Raw genomic sequence first — 20,039 nt, 5'->3', positions numbered from 1 at the left:
GTTTATAAGGTGCTGCTATGGATGGTAGATGTGGCATTTCCTAATGGCCCTTTGTTTAATCAATGGCAGTGGTCATACTTTTTTCCACCAAAAACTTTAGCTTGATATGAAATAATTGAAAAGCACTGAAAACGCTTCTTTATGAAGACCCACATTTGGAAGTAAAACCTAAAAAAATTATTTGAAAGTTTTCAGCTTTCTAATGGAAGCCTCAAATTTTCTGAGGAAAGCAGACACCTCCTGAAAAGTTATTTAAGGAAAACTGAACATCTTGTACTTTTGTTGCAGTTCTTAAACTGTTCCTGCTATATTGTCAAAGCAGGAGTACTCCAATTCTTATTTGTGTGCCTTCAAAAGGATAATTATTTCTTATTTTGTGTGTCTGCAACCTGGGAGATCGTACCTCTCAGCAAAACCTTTCAAACTGACTCACAACTCTTAACTTCAAATTAATGACCCCCTGCAATTTCTCTTGCAGGAAAGCTCATGATAAAAGCATCTCCCAGCTCCACCCACTGTCACCCTGTTAAATTTATTAGTCCCTCACTTCTGCCAAATCAGTTTTTGAGAGTGGAGGTTTTCTAAACTAAGTCAGTAAACACACAAGGGTATGTGTGGGGAATGAAGAAGTGGTATGGATTTACGTGCTTGTACATATGTTGGGATGATCACAGATCTAGTTTAGGGTGCAGCTGTACAAAGAGTTGCATTGGTACAACTGAGGGTACTAAGCTATGCCAGAACGCTAGAAACAATTTGAGGTGGGGGACTGGGAATCTTGAAATGAATTTGCTATTAGAGAAATTGGATGCAGAGCTGCTGTCAAAGATTTCCTTCTGCTGATGAAAATAAGATGGCCCATGATAAAAACTTCTTGTTAGAACAAAATTAAGTATAATCACTGTATGATTTCTGGGGCTCTGCTGGAGCAGAGGCATCACAGAGTGCTTCCTGCTGGGAGAATTTAAAAAATCTGTTTCAGTTTCCAGTGGGGGAAGAAAGGCCCAGGGGAAAATGTAGTCCATGTGGATCTCATACTGAGATTTATTTTTGCAAAATGGGAGAATCTGTGCAGTGTTTTTCATCTGTGTTTCACAGCAAATTTGGGGCTAGAACACTTTTTCAGGCCAGACCTTAAGCAGCACTTTACAGGCGTATTTTCCTATGTCTAGGACAAAATTTTAGAAGGAGCTCATCTCCTGTCAGTAATAATGTGCTTATGCGTGGCACTCCTCATCAGTCCACATTTTGCATAGGAGACACTGACACCCTCAGGCCCGGTGATTTGTCCGTTGTCACTCAGCAAGTTTCTGGAAAGCTGGGAAATACAGTGTAAAGGGAATTTCTGCTCCTAGATCGATGGGCATGTGAAATATAATGACAAGAATTGGGACATCTAGTTTCTTGAATGATTTTAACCCTAGCTTTAAGTGAAGGTGCAGGCCATTCCTGCTCTTTTTTATCCAAAGCATCTTATTCGTGATAAGATTCCAGTTCCAGAGCTGCAGAAGATGGGCCCGTTTCCATGATATCGTCATCCAGTGTTTTAACCCTGCTGGACTCCTTTCAATTATGCATGGTCCATTTGTTAGTAAGTTTTGGGTCTGTGCCACAAAATGGATTTAAGGATACCTTTTAGTGCAATTTGACTGACTTTTTTTCCAACTGGAGTGACTGAGGCTAAGAAGAATAAAGCCCTTTTATGCAGCACTTGGATTAGGCCAACTTGAAGATCTAATTACAAAGCAAAGGAAACAGCTTTCGCTGTTCCCAGAGTACAAATGTCTTCTTTCCAAATGCCACATGTTCAAGCTGACATCAATTCCTGTAAAAGTGCTGCAAGGTCTAGTAAAATGGGAGGTTTCTGCTGTTTAAATTCTGTGTTGCTTTGGGGAAGCAGGAGGGCAAGGGTCTGTGGATATGGGTCCAGGAGATCCATGAGGGTCCCGTGAGCTGTGAACAGGCCAGCAAGCTGCCCGGAAGAGGAGGGGATAGCAGCTGAAATGGCCTTGCCCGGCTCACTGGGGAGGAAGCTCAAAGAATGAAAGGAAATCAGAAGGGAACTGTGAGGATGTGGAGAGAAGCTGGGTTGGAAGAAGAAACAAGGCAGTCCAGTGGGGGACAGGGTGGGTTAAACACGGGTTGTCTGAACAACCGTTTGCTATTTATTCTTGGCCCACTGGAAAGATTTAGATACCTACTTGAATCAAATTCTATTTCATAGTTTTTCATTTTTCTGGAATCAAACTGTCCCTTAATAAACTTAGTCATTTGACCCTGAATAAAATACTTTGTATGCTTAGGGGATGGAGGACAAGCAAAGAAAGGCATAGATTCTTCAAGGTGATGTTCTTGCCTTTTCTGTTTAATAGACTACAGGTTAGGGCATTCTGTCAGTTGTAAGAGACTCTGGATCAGTTCTCTCCCAGACAGTTTCAGACTCTTATCTCCTGCACCCAAGAGCATATCCTAAGTGTCAGGCTGTTATTTATTTAAGGAGAAAAACATTTTTTCTTCCTGCTGGAACATGAAAGATTTCCAAGTGGATTTCCAAGATCTGTTGAGTATGCAGGTGTAGAAGCTTTCCTGGCTTCCCATTTTTCTTAAAAACAGGAGGACAGGCATTCAAAACCTAGACAGAGCAGGGTGCTGAACACAGGTCACTTGCCTTGTGTGTTTGCTATTCCCTGAGCTGGCTGTGTACAGATACAAAAGTAGAGACTGGCACTGTTAGGTCCGTAGAGGTATTTGTTTTTGCTCCCAGATGGTACTATTTGGTGAAGCTGACCAAATAGTGGGATGATAAGACTGATGTCTTCAATAGATCAGTTGTTTATTAGGAGCTTAGCATGCCTTTTTTCTCACAGAAAGGAAAATATATAAAATGAGGAGATGTCCTAATGGGAGAAAGTTGAAGAAGGTGTTTCTGTAAGAAACTGGGACTTGGTGTGAAGGGATCTGACTGCAGCTTTAGCAGACTGTCTCCCCAGTGCAGACCTTAACTGCTGTGTTGGCCTGGTACATGAGACACTGCTCATATAGTGAGAACATGATGGGGCATATCTACTCATGTGGTGAGGAGCCACAGTACCAAACTAGCTTCTGCACGGATTTTAACATCTCCTTAGCTGCAGTTGCTCTCCTGTTTCAGAGTGACACAGTACTGGCTGGCAGGTCAGGGGCAGCCAGTTGCCTTGGGTGGTGACAGCAGGTCATGGCGCTGCACTTCCGTCCTGTATGATACAGGAGCCAACTCTTGTCGGCAGGTGAGCGAATCCCACATGCGCTATATGTGTCTTTAAATACTAATAAGCATGAATGCAAGGCTGTGCCTTTGGAATGGTTGCCATTCTTCAAGCTGAGAGGTCAAAGTTACAAGTGTAAGATTGAATAAGGAATTGAGGGAGCAAACAAAGTATCCTTCAGGTCATCACAGTTTGGTCATAGCCACATCCTCTACTGGTGTTTGGAAATGTGAATTGTTTGAAATTAATGAAATGTCTATTTGAAGGTTTAACATCTATGGTGATGCTCTGTTGAAGTTACTTTTCTGCTCCCATCTCCAGGAGGGAGAGACTGTCATTAGTGATGGGAGTGTGAACCTATGTATCTGTTCCCAAACCTTTTCTTTTTGTTGTTCAGAGAAGTTTTTCTTTATTTGGAAAGATAGTTTGGGAAAAGGCATTGGAGAATATAAAGTCTTAAAAGGGAACAGGACACTCATCCTTTCCTGTTACACCTGCTTGACAGTGAAATTGTCTAACAGAGCCCATAGGTCTCTATTGTTTTCCAATTTCACTGAAATAATATCTGACAAAAAAAAGGAAGGAATTTTTACCACTGTAGCAGTTGAATTATACTTTTGGGAATTGGGCTCTCGAATGCCAGGAAAGCTAAAGCATTTTTATCTTTGAAGAGATTGGTAGGGTGACTTACCTGTATATAGCCCTTCTCAGGACAGAACAGATCAGATCATAAAACAAGTATTTTTAGCTTCCTCCCTGGGGCAAATGAAGTCTGTGCCAGCCCTAGGAGATGGAGGGGATGCTCAGGGCAGTGGGTTATCCAGGCACATTCACAGCTGTAAGTGGAATGTAAACAGTCTGAGCTCCTAAAAGAAAATGTTATCTTGCCTTGAGTTTAAATCCTACATTTCATCTTTCCCAGCCCTCAGAACAGACCTTAAGTCAACCCTCTGGCATATGCTTTTATTGCTCCGACCTAAAGGGAAATCTCTATTTGGCTGTTATCCCCCTCTGCCTCACAGACCTCTGAATTGCTTGTTCAGTCTTCCCCTACCCTCTTCCTCCCTTCCAGCAGCCCTGGGAAGAGCAGGAGACTATCCAAGTGATTGCTACGAAGAGTGCGCTGTGCAAAACCCCTCTGACGGTGTTGTGTTACAAAATGCAGGACTCTGCCTAGCAGGCAAGAGTTGCTGCATCTGCTTCTGCAGAGCCTTGGGCGAAGGCTGGCTGCTAATGGGGGCCGTCTCTTTTTGAGTGGTGCTTTTCTTTCCTTTGTATATTTTCAGCATTTCTTTCTGTCACTGGTATTCAAGATCATCACTTCTACCTCACCTACCATGTACCAGCAAAAAAATCTGTGCATGTCCTTCCCATTTACTCATCTTCTAGGGAATATGCTTCCCATAGATCCTTGCAATTTGTGGTGGGGTTTTGCTGCCTTTGAAACACTTTCTCTTTTTCCCCTTCCTCTCCTCTTTTTCCTCTGAGACCCCATTGAAAAGACTATATATGCTTTCCAGCTGTCTGAATACCACTGTATACAGCACTGTTTAGTATTTATTTAACCTAGAATCTATTAAATCACTCACTGGACCCTTTGTATTCTCTTTGAAAACTGATCTTTCCATTGAAAACTGACAAAAAAGGAGGCAGAATAGGGGATCTGAAGGGATTTCAAGAGAGCACAATCTCTCTGGTAGTGGTAGGTCTGAACTGGGAAGTTAACTGATCATTGCAGTGGTTTTGCAGCACTCCCAGGTGTAATGACCAGACTTGGGACCATGTCTGCGGCTGGAACCAGAAGGAGCTGTGATGGGCAGGGGAGCAGGCTGTGGGGGGCAGCAGGTAGGAGAAGACAAGTTAGTATTTCCCTGCATCTCCCCAACCAATACTGATCTTAGCTTTGAAACTCTTTCATCCGCTCAGCTGCTGCTTCATCTCTTCACTTTGAATCCTCTGGTATGATTCATTTTATTTGTTTTTTTTTTAAATTCCTTATTCAGAGTCAGATAAAAATATGAGGAAAATTAAATATTGTGTAATTTGATTATTCTTTCAGTAGTAAACAAATTGTTTCTGTGTTGAGGGTGGGAGGGAGGGTTCTAAATGGACATACCTGGCTAAAAAGCCACAAAGCAGCATGCTTGTACACCGAGGATAGGTATATTTGCTGTCTCTCCTTTTTGTCAAGGGTTTGCGACTTTGGATTTTGAAAATGCTGTTGCAAAGCCCTGCTTGTTTTGCATACTGTAGGAAAGAGGAGGAATTAGGGCTCCTAACTTTCTTTCCTAATCTCTAGTGATTAAATTCCAGATGTCAAAATAGCAGGTGTAACCTTCTTTAACTTAGTATTTATTTATATTAACTATATTCAAGTTCCTGTGTTTTGACATTTGCTATTCCTTAGCTGATTTAAGGCTCCAAAAGTCTTGTCTGCTTGCCTAAATCAGCTTTTGTTCAGCAAGAGGCATGCAGTTGCGGATACAGAACTGAAAATATGTCATAATACGAAATTGAACTGTAGATATGTGGTTTAGTCTCATCTACTATACAAAACACAAAGTGAATAATATTTTTGCAAATAAGATATTGTCATGATATCTGGCTATTCAGAGTTTCCCTTGAGTATTAAAGTCCCTGAGACAGGGTCAGCTTTGAAAAACTTTTCATGTTGTTTCAGCCTGAACTTTCCGATGTGTGCTTATTTAAACATTTAGAAGCAACCCGTAAACTGTCTTTCAATTTCGTCTAGGCCTACACAGAGGGAAATCCCTTTCTTTGCTAGAACAGTCAAATATTTTGGGCTCTTCCTTTACCAGTTCTTAACCGCTGGCCAGGAAGCAAACTTCATCAGAACTTGTTTCAAATGTGGTTGTATTGTATTATGCATTGCATTTCTAGGCAGGAAACAAATGCCAAACGAGTGTGGAATTTAATCAGTTGTGAAGGGAATAACTGAAACAGTGTGCTTGGAGCCAGATAGAAGACACCGAAGTGTCAGCTTCTGACTTCATCCAAATCAGGTATGTTCTGCACACAGGAGAGGGGAGATGGAATCTGCTAAAGAACTTAGGCTGTATTTTTGGGGCAGAGATTTGTTCCTAGAGATCTAGGTGCCTTGAGACCTAGTGACTTTGTAACGCTCCCATACAATCCTGATGACAAGTAGTGTAAAAAAAATCATCCTATAATGAACTGCCTTGCTATTAACTAGTGTTTATGCCAAGTGTGAAAGGGAGTACTCTGCTCCCCTCCGATGGTCCTGCCTTCCTCTAAACTGGCTTGACTGTGAACCCAGTCAAAACACAGAGCCAAGTTTACATCTGATCCCAAAGCTACGCCAGCTGTGCCTCCGTGGCCTCCACAAAGGCTCTGTACAGACCATACCTCGTGTGAGGGCATTTGCTTTCTTGCACGTGACTGGCTTGATCTTACTGTATTTGACGGACCCAAATGTAAAGCCTGCTGCAGGCGGGTAGGTAGAAACACGGATGTCTCTGATTAGGTGTGTGGTCTCCTGAAGGGCTAGCATGTCGTGTTCATTCAGAAGTCCTCAAAAGAGCTTTTCAGTGTTCGAACTACTGCCACTTGCAGTAAATTCTACTGAACTGACTTTGCTAGCCCTGCTCTCGGTTTTGTCTGCATGCAGGTTTGTGCTTTGTTGTGAAACCATTAAACACCTCTTGCTAAACTCCCACATGGCTGTGGCTGACCTGCAGTTTACAGATGCTGGGTATGACCATGGATGGTTACGGTGCCACTCTGTTGGGTACTGAGTGTTTTTTCTGTGTGTACTTTAGCTTAATTCACAGTGGATCTCTTAAGATTTAATATCCACTGAATAGGAGACATTCTTTCAAGGCTTTTTTCTGCGTTAAAATTATTTTGTACTATGTTTAGCTTCTGCTGTTAACACTAAATAATAATTTGATTTGAGAGGACTAGCTGTTCACCTCCAACCACTGATTGAGAGCTGAGGGGAAATGCACACGTTGAATTTAGCCACGTCTGCTGGGTAGTATCAAATGATACATAGGATTACCTAGCCCTAAAAGGGAAAAATTGCAGGCCTAAATGCAAGGGCTATTTCCTCTTTTTCTACTGCCAGGTGAAATTTTGAAACAGGAAAAACAGATCTGTCTGAGGAAATGCAAAGCCTGACTCCATGGTTTTAAGCTTATATGTGCTGGCTTAAGCCACCTGTGCATGAATTGCCTGCGTCTAGAAGCTATGCAACTGTGTTAATGGGGTGTCAAGTCCAGGGCTTTGGCAGTATGTAAAAGTGCCCATGCAACTGTTAGCCTGAAGTAGGCTCAGGTCTAGCCAGGCTGGAGTGTGGGCAGAGGTGCAGCTGCTTGCTGAGAGCATTTCGGCGAGCCTTCAGCAGGAGCAAGCGAAGAGAGGACGATGGCTGATCCTGGACTGGTGCTAAGAGTCGCAGCGTCGGCTTGACTTGCTTCGATCTGCTGCCCTTTGCCAAGGGAGATTTGGATTGCTGCCGAAGTCATAGCAAAAGAGGTCAAGGGAAATCCTTTCACTGTGCTGTGACTGCAACCTACTGAGATGAAAAGAGAAAAGATAAAGAAGTGAATCTCAAGTATGGCCATCTGTTAGTGTGGGAGTGTCACAATCTTGGCATAGGTGTTTAGCTCGAGCTTTAACAGCCCATTTTTTTGGCACTGGAAGCTGTGGCTCACTCTCTGGGGGAATGATTTAGCTGATGTTTTTTCCAAACAGCTGGCTTTGAGGAACTCATGCCCCTGAAAAGTGAAAACATGAACATGGGTAATACCCAACACCAGGCCATGCTGTAAAGAAAGTGGGCACCACTCTTTCAGCTCTGTTCTTCAATTCATGACTCTGGGACTGAGGGGCTCTGGCTCTCTATTGGCAGCTCAGTCACAGCTGCCCCTGATAAATGCCCCTGTGATTAACACTTGGCTGACAGGATCATATTAACCTTTATCCTCCTTGGTGAGGCTTATAAATGATGGGTTTACATTTTCAATTCAAATGAGAGTTTTGATTTGATCCTCACATTTGCTTTTAACCTCAAAAATACTTGGCATGAAAAAATACTCTGAAAGTAGCAAATCTGCATAAGCAAAATATTTTGCAAATGAGGTAGTACAAGCGTACAAAGTGTCCCAGCGGCAGTGCTCACAGAGGGAGAACATCAGCAGTCACCTCTCAGGAATGAACACATTAATCTTGGGAGCAGAAAATAAAGAGGAGACATTGAAGCAGACACCTAAACAATGATTCATTACACAGTTTGTCTCAATTAATGTACTGAGACAATGGACTGATTATGTGAGTAACATCAGATTGTTATACTCAACAGCATGTGCAGAGGAGGAATTGGCCTCTCCTCATGAAATGGTATATAATGCCCTCCTTAGACGGTGGTTGACTCATCGGTCATGAAGGGAATAAATCCTGAAGAGGGAAAGTGGTTAATTGATTAGAGCAAAGGAGCAGGAACTCAGGACTCCCTAGTGCAACCTCTGGCTTGATCCTGACTCACTGAAGCCCTGGGCAGGATGTTTAACCTCTGTGTGCTTCTCTTTCCTCAAAGTCAGAGAAATTACGTTATCTGTCTCACAAGCAGGGTTTGTTACACATGTAGTATAGAGTTGGTATAGAACTGTACACACAATTCACAGTTCTGTGATGTATTTGTAAAATTCTGGGCAAATGGTTGAAAGCAAACAGTAATCTGCCATCTTATTTCTTGCAAAAGTCATAAAGTTGGCATGTAGTCAGTTAGGACAGAGGATTGCACCTTCTCTGCTACATGATGGACTGAACTTGCTGCCTCCATGAAGATTTTGTGAAGGAGCTGAGATAGCTGGCAGAGAGGTGCACATTTCAAATGGGAAAGACGGACACCCACTAGAAGCCTGGAAATCTGCTGTTTTTGCAAAACCAAGCATTTGCAAATGTCTGTCCTTGGCCCCTAATTAGAAGTTTGGTTTCTGTCTCTCAGGAGACTTCCAATGAACTGGAATCATATTTGAGCTTTGCAATGAATAACCTTCCGGGTAACTTGAATTTCATTTCATTTATCTCTGTGCTCACAGATGAGGCAGCAAGCTGATGGCTGTTTTCTCAAACTCATCAAAATAATTATGGGAATCAACTCTTTTAATTTGCCTGCTCTGTGGTTTGAAGTTAGCACCAGCTGCAGGTGACTGATATTTGAAAGCCAGTATTTGTTTCCTCAAAAAAAAAAAAAAAAGGGGGGGGGGGAAGGATGGGGGCTGGGGTAAAAAGAGCAAACAACTTTTTGACCAGGTGGGTTGCAAGGTGTTCTGGATTGGGTTTGAGAGTGTGACTTTTTTTAGTATTGGCCTATCTGTTTTCCCTGAGCTTTCTTGTCACAGGTATGCTGTTACTAAATGCCTTGGAGAATTTTGTCAGTAAAATTAAGTTTTCTGCCAGTGTGCATGCACTTACCTCTTATCTTATGATGAATAATTTTTATCTTCAATCTGAAAATTAGGCAGGAAGGGACAGGGAGATGACGAGTTATGTTTACAAATCTAGATGAAAATTCGTAGAAAGATTTTTGGATCGATCCTCTGATTTCTAGAATCTCTCCTGTCTTGTTCCGTGCAGGAAACATAATTGACTCAGTTGTAGACTGTCATACTACTATTGATTTGGAGCTGTATCTTGTTCCAAAAACATTCTCCTGCCGTTCCCCTGCCAAAAAGCTACACAGGTGAGGACTGCAAGGAAAGCAATTGGTGTCAGGAAAGACTGGCTCCACAGGGAATGGAAATGAAATATGCTGCCCTGATGCTATGCGTGGCTCCATGCTGTGTGCTTGTGTGCTTCCTCTGTGGCTTATTTTAGTTAAGTTTTGGATACCACAGTCTGTCTTTTCCTCTTGGGCAGGGGTAAATTTCATTCCCTACTACACAAAACCATGGCAGCAGGAGGAACGAAATGGAGATGTTAGCAGGTAATCCACAGGCATGGCCCACAGAATGCTCTGATTTCCTGGATAGTTGCCTGAAATGAAGGTGTTCTTTATTCAGTGTTATTTTTAAAAGGAACAAGGCAATTCTAGTCTGCCTGCATTTACCGGCCTGTGTTAAGGGGGGGGGTCTCTCTGTGTGGTCAATGCCTGAACAGCGTGCCTTGCCTATACGCATCGGTAATGATCGTCCTAGCCTAGGCAAAACCTCGAATTTCCCTTCTGATACCAATGTGACCAAAAAGTATGAGGAGGGTAGCGTAAGCATGGAAGGTAATGAATTCCTGTGAGATGGTAATGCCTTTAACAGAGAAACATTTCAGGAGGGAGCAGGCTCATTGCAGATAGTTGATAGCTTTTGCAGGGGTGAGTGTTGTTAAAGCAAACACCTTACAGTTCCTTGGAAAAGCAACTTCACACTTGAAGCTGTGCTTTGTGTCAGAAGTAATTATGGGTGCTGCAATGCTGAGCGCTTCCAGAAACTCCGGACTAATTCCCCTTAGGAAAGGGGATTCCTTAACATCCCAGATGTGGCAAGGGTAGGACAACCTAAATGTGCTTGCCGCCAATACCACTGTGGCAAAAACCCAGCATGGTGTGGTAAAACTAACGAGAAGGCCTCCGGTTCCTGAGTCTCACTCCATTGCCCAGGAAAACATGTGATGCTGTATTCCTGGTGTCTCTGGCTCAATTTATTAGCTCTTTTTAGACAATTTGAAGAAAAATAAACTATAATTTGTTTTACCCTCCAAAACTGCATTGTTGCCTTACCAGAACAGAATTTTGTTTTAGTATGTTTGTTTACATTTATTTTATTGCTGAAATGCTGGCACTATAGAACTGTATTTGGGAAGCTCTTTTATAAGGTTTTGTCTATTCTTCCTTAGTTTAAGAAAAGATTTTTTGAAGTTAGTATGTTTGCTTACCAGGACTCTGCTTGCCTCCTTTAATTTTGTTGTTTTCTATTAACATGCTCTTTATAGAGGGTATTCAAGAAATGATTTTAGTGCTGTTTTTGTACTGTTTTATATTTGTATGGAGACTTTTCAATGGGCACAATAAAACTTGATCTAAATGCAACATTTTTGACAGAAACTTTGCAGGGTATTAATGAATGCTTTGCATCATCTTTCTTTTGACTTACAACATGCTAGATTACTGTCTCAAAGTGAAAAAGTGCCCTTCTGCATTGCAAGACACTCTGCTTTCAGCTTATTTTTCCCATGTAGGTTTAACAGTGTTCTGTGAAACATCTTCAGGGCACCAGCAACCTCGAAATGGAAGGAACATTCCCTTGCCTGCCAGGTGTTTCTGTAATATCCTGTTGCTGGGGTTTTTATACCTTCTGAGAAACATTTGGTGCTAGCTGCCACTGGAGGTGGGATTCTGAAAGGACAAAAAGTCTGCCAATATCTCACTTACGATGTGCACATTTCCCCTCCTTTGATAATGGTAAAATGTTACAGGGTTCTAGGTCAGCCATAGTATTGAGGAGGAGTTGTCAGACTTCTCTTTAGAGAAAGCACTTGAAAAAACAAACAAACAAACTTGAAAACTAGCTTTTAAGACATGTAGTAATAAATTGAAACAAAGTAACTCTTTAAACGGAAGAAGTTCAGATATACTGTCTGACACTGATTAACGAAAGACTTGCAGACAGATGCAATCACAAGAAGATCCTACGTTCCAGTGTTATTTCTGGTTGAGCACGTTTTGGCAGCACAGCGGGCTGCCTGAATGCCGCCAGTCCCTCCTGGGTTTCTTGGCGAGCCTGCCTTGCCCGGAGGTCTGCTTGGGTCCCTGTTGGAGGGAAGCTGGGCGCAGGGTGCTGCGGTGCTCCCTGCCCTGCCAGTCCTTCCTTTGCCACCTGGAAGCTTTTCCCAGCCAGGCAGGAACCGTCTCTCCCTACTCCGGTGAGTTTGTCCTGCCTACCATGCTCCAGTTAAAACCCGGCAAACGGCGAGCTGCTGCCTGGCCGCAGCTGTTTCACCAGGAACAGGTATGGAGCAGGCTGGAAACCAGCCAGCTGCACAGTTTGACCATCCCTCACGAGGGTGTAGAAGACACCACATGGTTAATTGCCCCCAGAGTTTTCTAGAGAAATCTCCTCTTTAGCAACACATGGACTTTTGGTTTTAGCAGGAAAGTTGCATTTTCTTGCCTCTCTAATCAGAGGCAAGGGGGCTGCAACCAAGAGCCAGCCATCCTCAAAGGCTGCCTTTCCATGCTTGGTTGGTCACCATTTTCCAACTGAAAGCGAGCAGCTAAAGCGAAGACAGTGCCGAAGACTATGCGAGCAGGCTCCCATAGGACATCCCTGCGCAAACCCTCGCGCAGGGCTGGAGCTGGTGGTGCTGAATGCAGTCGGTCCCTGCCATGTTTTCTGGGTCAGACTCTCTCCCCCAGAGACCTTGGTTAACAGTGCAGCAGGAATACCTGAGGAATAACAAAATTTTTTTTTGTGGAGATTGCATTCCCCTCTCCTTCCCCTAAGTCAAAAAGTAGCTGCCGTGGCCCTTCAAAAGGTCGGCAAAGCCTTTAGAAAGGCAGTGAGTTTCCCCTGTGCCTTTTTGCAGGGGAGGCTCTGGGAGCGTGGGGCACAGTTGGCCGAGTAGAGTTGTGCTTTTGATCGTCACTGCAGATGTGAAGAACAAGAGACAGCAGCGCTAGGGATGAGTGACATTTGGGAAGAGAAAACACACTATGAGCTTGCCAGGGGATTTTGCAACTTGGTATGCTAAAGCAGTGAATTTTCTAGGTAGGTTGTGTGTTACAAGCACGTAGGTACAGGACTTAGCAGTTCTTGTGATAGGTGTCAAAGCTGCATAAACCTTCTCAGATAAAGTCGTTGCTTTACAAGTGTTTGCTGACAGCAGTATTCATGGCAGAGAGCTTAGCTTTACTGCGTTTGCCTGTTCTTGTTGTTTATCTGGTGAAGCCCAGAGGGCGAGTATGGATCTGTTTGTATTTTTAGCAGTTTGTTTTGTAACAGAGGACTGTGCATTCAAGGATCCATTTCTTCTGCTGTAGTGCAAGCAAATGCAATTTGAGCTTGTGTGTATAAATCAGAATATGCTTGGATATTAGACTTTCCTGGGGAGAAACTAAGTCCAGGGAATGAAAAATACTGTGGTTCCAAGTCACTTTGGTTCAGGGAAAAGAAGAAAATGAAACAAATCTGATCATGTCCCATGTCAGACCTTGTGGCTGTTTCAGACATTTGGATGAACTTTGCTGAATACAAGATGAGACTTTTATTAGACATTTTCTTCCCTGCCAATCAAGAAAAGTGATCAGTGTAAAATGGTGCTTAACAGCGCTAGATTCGCAGGGCAAGATGCTGTACAAATGGATTTTTGCTTGTTGCTTGATTTCTTCATTTTGGATAGTAGACTGCCTCTCACAAAGATGGTAGTCCATTTTATGTAACTACTACTTGAAAAATAAGATTTGGGTCATATAAAATTACTAAACTAAAAAAATTGAAATCATAATAAAAGCAGAGCTTCTCTTAGTCTTCCAATATGAAATTGGCAACAACTGCTTTTTGACCTCTTCAAACTAGCTTTTCAGGGAGGTGAGGTTTGCCTGACAGTCCCACCTGAAGTGTCAGTGTGACGGCTGCCCTTTTCAGACACACATGAAAGACCTTCAAAGTAAGAGGAGCATCTTCTAGTGCATCTTCTCTGGATGCTCAAAACAGGAGGTGGGGAAAATGCACAAGTGAGTAGGTTAGCTGGCAATGGGAGGTGAACTAAATAGGTGCAATTTTGAAAATAAACAGGGTTGGTGTGATTTAAACATTTTGCAGTGATACTGTTCCTGGAGTGATACTATACCATGTGGTTATTGGAACCTTTCATGTGTAAATCACAGATAGTTTGTGTATTTTGTCTTTTTATATGCACGAGATATGCATTTTGATGTAATTGATGCTAAAGCTGGGGGCATCTCAGAATCTGGGCTCATAAATACCTACATGGGAACTGAGACTTTGACACAGCCACCCTGACTGAGAGCTAGGCCCAGTGGGTCATTTGTAACTGTGGTTTTTGTCTTGGATTCCTAACAGAATAAGACTTATGCAACCACTGGGGGCATGTGCCAGTTTACCATTCTGCCATCTCCAGCAGCTTTTGTGCCAGTTGAGAAGCTTCGGCAAAATCTGGTCATGATTTTACAGTCGTGCCTGCAGCCCCGAAGCCTCCTCGGCACACCAGCTACCAAGAAACACTGGCGGGCTCATTTTATCGGCTACACGTAGCTCCTGGCCAGCCAGCTGGCCGAGACAGATAGCTTCAGGTTAAGCATAGCTCATGCTGTTTATTACCCTGCTGGAGGAGTAGGCAATGGGTATTGGAGAGAGCTAGGGGTGTTGAAGTATTAGGGAATACGAAGAGTTTGGGAGTGTTGTGTTGTTGTGGTTGACTAGATACCTGAGGGAAGCAAGTGGAGCGTCATTGCGGACAAAGAATCGAGTTCACAAAAGTGCGTTAATAGAGCTTAATTTTAAAATCAAACATGAGGCATAACTGTGTGGGAGACCAAGCATCGCTAGCTCTGATTGAACCAGAAATGGAGTTGTAACAAATGGCCTAAAATCCCCCCTCCCCTTGCGAGCAGGCTGTGAGAATCTGCTGCCTGATCCTCTTCCAGTCTGAAAAAAACAGGAGAGAGAAATCCTGCAAGCATCAGTGCTCGGGCTCGGAGTTAGTCTGCAAACACTCAGCACTCTAACAAGCTGTGCACTCGGCTTGACGCAGAGAGTCACTTTAATAGAAAAAGGCTGAGCAGATGATTGCAAATTTTTGAAAATGTTGGTGTCAGTAGGTTTCCAAAGCTGTTCTTGGAAATGGAGCAGTTTTGATTAAACTGTTATCTGGAAGAGCTCTCTCCCCCTAACTGGAATCTCATAAAAGTCAGAGGAAAGGAAGCATCTTGGGCTGGCCAGCTGCTAATGGTGGGGGAAGTGGGATCCAAGTCATCCTCCCTCTATTTGTAGAGGAGCATTTTAGTAACCCAGAATGTTCCATTTAGGAGGGTGACCAGCTCATCAAAACCTGTTTAATTGCTTATGTGAAAGTGAAGCAGTTCTGATGGGAAGGACTTGGCCACCCTCCTACTGTCTTGCTGGTTCAGACGCTTACCTGAGATGTGACACTTTGAGCTAAGACTTGAACCTACTTTAGCACAATTAATGGGAGCGCACTGGGGCACTAATCTCCTCTATCCATTTTCTGAATAAAATGAAAATGGTTTTGTTTCATCTCGATGAGATGTGAAAAAGCCCATTCCCTTGAAACTTTTTTGAGAGAAAACGAGGAAAAAAGTCATTTTTGAGACAGCTGCTGTTATCATCTGGTATTGCTACAAGTCCCAGAACATGGTTTGGAGCACATGTGAGAACATGGGACACTTACGAGTATGGTGACTAATGCTCTATTGCCTGAACCAACATCTTGCTAACACAGGCCCCGTGACGTTCAGTGCGCAGAGTGCAGTGATAGTCCTCATCATGTTAATCTATGATTTAGTTGCTGGAACACAGGATCTCTCATATTTTGTTTTTCTGTTATAGGCTTACTTCATATTATCAGTTGGAAAGTGGATGGCAGACATCATTACGCTCACTCCAGTGTCCCGCTGCGCTCCCAGAAAGGTCGAAGTGTCAGTGAGATGCATGTCCAAACAGTGATAAGAAGCCTGCCCTTATGCGGATGCAGCATTGACTTGCAGCCCTGCTGCTGTAATGTGTTAAGCATCTTTGTGTTGGCCTGACTTGAGAATCGAGTAGGACTGTGTCTGAGAAACTTGCAGTGATGTATTTTGCCACTGCAAATCATTTTTATATGTCTCATGGAAGAATGGGCCAAGGCTGTGCGTGTTGTTGCTAGAAGTGACCAGAACATTTCAGAGAATAATACTGGACTGATCTGTTGTAAATATTTGTAAGTTTTGACGTATTTCGGAATAATTTTTTGAATGTTGCAATGATATTCTTGATTTTATCACAATTCTTATGAAATAGCAAGAATTCTCACGTATCCAGCATCTTACAGAAAGGAAGTCAGAACACACTGAGATCTTCTGCTCAGAATTTTACTCCTGGATTATAAGTTCAAAAAAGCAAGCAAACAAGTCAAAAGCAGGATGTAAGGAGAAGAACATTCAGAAGGAGCAGACTTCTGAAAGCTGGAACAGCATCAGCCCTGAGGCATGGTTCGGGGAGAAAAATGGTTTATTTTGAACTTATTAGAACATGGATCCAATTAAAACGGAGACCGAGTGTGCTTCCCACACAGGAATGTTGCACATACCTAATTGACTAACAATGGAAGTGAGGGCGAATGACTGAGGCCAGCCTTTTTTTTCTTTTTTTGTAGGGGAACATTTTAATAACCAAGAACATTCCATTTAGGAGAAGAGTGTGGCTTATAAGCATGCCAGAGCATCTCTGTAGTTTGCTTCTGCTGTAAAACCAGAATGTGGAGAAGGACCAGCATTCACAGGGGACGATATGGGGAAGGGAGAAGTAACGTTAACCCCTTTATTCTGACAACATGTGGATTAAAAAAAAAAACTCTCTGCAGAGAAGTTCTGGGATTGTTCCTCTCATCTAAACAAGCTTGTTACTTAGTCATTATAAATGTAAGTGGACTGTGCGTTCTTGAACTGTATCAGCAATGAATAGGGAAAAGATGAGTTCTGCTCTTCTGAGTTCCAGCGGAGCCATTGCATTGGCTCGAATGGACGCTAGACAGACATCAGATATTTGGAAGGTTACACTGCAAATCACAGGGCAGCCTTTGCTTAATCTTCACAAAAGCAACACTGATAGCTAGCCCTTTTAAAGTAAAATGTTACTGGAAGTCTTTCCACCACCCCTTCTTTGTGAGAACAGAAATCTGGCTTAATGTGCATACTGCTATACCACTTGGGCTCTGTGCTTAATTTATGAGTAATAAGGGTCACTTTGTCTTTCTCTTTCCTGAAATGCATGTCTCCGTGTCTTTGCTCCTTTCCCTCCAGTAGTTTGTTCTGCCTCAGTGCACCGAGTGTCACAGCACGAGCAGGTGGTAAGTGCTGCAAAGTGCCATGCTATCTGTTTTCCCACCCAGAAGCTGCCTCTTGTGTCACTAAGTTTTCCACAAGGCTTTTTTTGCAACTTGCTATGTGTTTTTCCAGAGCTAATTTTTTCTCCAGGACCCAGTGATTTTTCTTTGTCAGCCTTTAAAATCGACTGTAATACAAGTCTACAAGAAACTCAGTTTTCACTAATCCTCAAAAAGCGTTGTTGAGCTCTGCACAATTTGCAGATTCTTCAGCACTTTAAAAACTACTTGGTATAGTGCATCTAACTGCCAAAGACAGCTGCTTATGCCTCAGTATATACTTTCATGGTATATCTTGCTTGCATCTTTCAGCAGTTTTCTAGTTTTGTTACAGCTCAGTCTCGCAGCTATGCGTGTTCCTCTGATGGCAGGGCCTGCAGCACTGGATTAAAAACAGTAGCAGGTTCTAAATAAGTCGATATTGTTACTTGAAACTTGATACTTTTTTTTCTCAATAAACTAATGATTGGTGGCTGATACTAGTGAAAGTGCCCAGTCTAGTTGTTACTCATCTTTCCTCCTAACTGTGAAAGCGAACCTAAGTCTGTGCAACTTTGAATAGGATTTGTGGTTGATGAATGTAGAACTGGTTTTGGGTAACATTATTAGTTCAAAGAAAATAAGAATCACCTCTTTATAATTGTCCTAAACTCAAACCAAATTTTGGCTTTTTTGAAGTATGCGGGCATGTTTTGTTTGCTTAATCTTGGCATACTTGCCTTATGCTGGGGCAAAAAAAGAAACCTCAAACCAAACAACTTTCTTCAAAATTAAGAGGCTTTCCTCTTCTTGGTAAACAAGCCACCATTCTTTAACTGGCTGCATTTGTTATTTGTGTCATATAGAAGGGGGTTGCACAACAAACAAATGTTCTTAATTTACAAATGATCCAATGTTTTATTCAGAAATAAACCTCATAAAAATCCAGCTAGCATGTGGATACACTGACATTTACTGTTGCCTTTGCTTCTGAGAAGGCCTCCCAGACTAAATTAAAATTTTAAGAAATCCATTATCCTTTTCCAGTTATGAGGCACAACATAAAAATGAGGCGTAATGATGGGAAACCTATTCTGTTTTAGGCTGGGAGCTGACCTGCTAGAGCGCAGTTCTGCAGAGAAGGACCTGGAAGTCCTGGTGGACAACAAGTTGAACACGAGCCAGCAATGTGCCCGTGTGGCCAAGAATATCAGTGGTATCCTGGGCTGCATTAGGAAGAACATTGCCAGCAGGTCAAGGGAGGTGATCCTTCCCCTCTACTCAGCCCTGGTGAGCCCACACCTTGGGTGCTGTGTCTAGTTCTGGGCTCTGCAGTGCAAGAGAGAAATGGAGCTACTAGAGTGAGTCCAGCAAAGGGCTGCTACGGTGATTAAGGGACTGGAGCATCTCTCATATGAGGAAAGGCTCAGAGAGCTGGGCCTGTTCAGCCAGGAGAAGAGAAGACTGAGAGGGGACCTTGTCAACATGTATAAGTATCTGAAGGGAAAGTCTAAAGAGGATGGGGCCAGACTCTTTTCAGTGGTGTCCAGTGATAGGATGAGAGGCAACAGGCACTGTGAGGGTGACAGAGCACTGGAACAGGTTGCCCAAAGAGGTTGAGAAGTCTCCATCCTTGGATATATTCAAAATGGTCTGGACAGGGTCCTGGGCAATGTGCCAGGTGACCATGCTTGAGCAAGGGGGTTGGACTGCATGATCTGCAGAGGTCCCTTCCAATCTCAACCATTCTGTGAGTTTTTTTTTTTTTTTTTTTTTTGTTCCTTTTCTGTTAGCTGCTGTGATCTGGATGGTATCAGGAAGGATGGATTTTTCACGTTCACATTTTCATATAACCTAAGAATTGAAAATGTGTCTACTAGATATTTCTTAGAATCCTGATACTGCTAAAAGTATGATGGATTACTCTGTTCTTGAAGGCTATGTGTTGCAACAGAGCAGATCCATATAGGCAATTCTGTGCATGTTATAGCCTTTGTTTTTAAAGTCTTTCATCAGGACTGTATCTGTGAATTCTCCTTGCCTTCTATAAAGGTTGGCTTAGAGGCACTGATTCTGGGAGTACAAGGGTAAGGTGCGTGGCCCTGAGAAAGATGACTTCGTACATCCAGGAGAACTTGGTCTTAGTTTCAAGGTGTAGGGTTGAAGGGAGAGATTAGCTAAATGGACTGGGATACCGTGCTGTTCCTCTGAGTGCGTAACTCCCCATGGACACTGCAGTTGCTCTTTATGCTCTCACCCAGCTGCCAGCTTGCCCCAGCAAATCTTTGTAAACTTTAACTTAAACTGCTAAAATCAATATTGACTAAATTTATGCCCATAGATGCTCATCCCCTGATAGTGCTAAGGAAGCTGGCAGCTCTTTCACAGCTATGCTCTAGTAATTCTCAGAACTTAGATGTTCTCTGCTCTAGCTTGTGTGTATCCGATTCAGCAGGTGGCTTGGAATGTGCTTCAACCTGCTGGAAAAGAAAACCAGGAGAAGGTGTTGCCGTTCTACCCAGTAGCTCTGTAGTAAATGCCCCTTCAACCTGGTTCAGAGACTCAAAGGCTTCCCTAGCAGCTGATCTGGGGTGAGCTCCTCTCCCATTCCAAGTGCTTGATACGGAATATGATACAACTGTGGGAACAGCTTCCTGTCCTTGCTCCAAGACATGTCTAGTCAGTGATACAAAGCAGAGCAAGTTCCTAAGGAGAAGC

General features: G+C 42.9%; 1 long non-coding RNA gene across 1 annotated transcript in view; it reads left to right on the top strand.

Annotated features, from left to right (window-relative positions):
- LOC135330371 (uncharacterized) overlaps positions 1-18,248 on the top strand; it is a 78,150-nt gene extending 59,902 nt beyond the window's left edge. Inside the window, exons 6-7 of the long non-coding RNA XR_010392357.1 lie at positions 6,147-6,268; positions 15,809-18,248. This is a non-coding gene — a long non-coding RNA (uncharacterized LOC135330371). The remainder of the gene's footprint in view (positions 1-6,146; positions 6,269-15,808) is intronic.
- The last annotated feature ends 1,791 nt before the right edge of the window (positions 18,249-20,039 follow it).

The sequence above is a fragment of the Dromaius novaehollandiae genome, chromosome 20 (genome assembly GCF_036370855.1).
Source record: "Dromaius novaehollandiae isolate bDroNov1 chromosome 20, bDroNov1.hap1, whole genome shotgun sequence".
Classification (NCBI taxonomy): domain Eukaryota; kingdom Metazoa; phylum Chordata; class Aves; order Casuariiformes; family Dromaiidae; genus Dromaius; species Dromaius novaehollandiae.
Note: the sequence above shows the minus strand (reverse complement) of the source record. Positions and strands in the feature narration are given on the sequence as shown.